The following is an 856-nucleotide window of genomic DNA, read 5'->3' on the forward strand; positions in this document are numbered from 1 at the left end:
AAATCATAAATAATGAAAAATAAATGTATAAATAATAATAAATAAATAATAAATAATAATAAAAAAATAATCAATAATAATAAATAATAATAATATATAATAATAGTAAATAATAATAATTAATAAATAGTAAACAATAAGAATTAATAATAAATAAATGAATAAATAATAATAAATAATAAACAAATATAAATAATAATAAGTAGTAATAATGAATTAATAAATAAGAATAAATAAATAAATAAATAATAATAAATAAATGAATAAATAATAATAAATAAATGAATAATAATAAATAATAATTAATAATAATAATAGATAAATAAATAAATAATTATAAATAAATGAATAAATGATAAATAATAATACGTAATAAATAAATAATAAATGATAATAGATAATAATAAATAAATGAATAAATCATAATAAATAATAATAAATGATAATAAATAATAATGAGAAATAATAATAAATAAATGAATAAATCATAATAAATAATAATAAATGCTAATTAATAAATGACTAAATAATCAATAATAATATATAATTAAAAAAATAAATAATAATAAATAATAATAAATAATAATAAATGAATGAATAAATAATAATAAATAATAAATAAACAATAAATAAACAATAATAAAAATAAATAAATAATAAATAATAATAAATAAAAACATATATAGTAATAAATAATAATAAATAAATAATTAATAATAATACATTAATAATAAAAAACCAATAATAATCAATAAAAATAAATTAATAATAAATAATAATAAATAAGAAATAAATATTAAATTATAATAAATAACTGAATAAATAATAATAATTACTAAGTATAATAAATGAATAA

This window comes from Euprymna scolopes, chromosome 42 (assembly GCF_053919585.1).
Source record: "Euprymna scolopes isolate OS-2025 chromosome 42, ASM5391958v1, whole genome shotgun sequence".
Lineage (NCBI taxonomy): Eukaryota > Metazoa > Mollusca > Cephalopoda > Sepiida > Sepiolidae > Euprymna > Euprymna scolopes.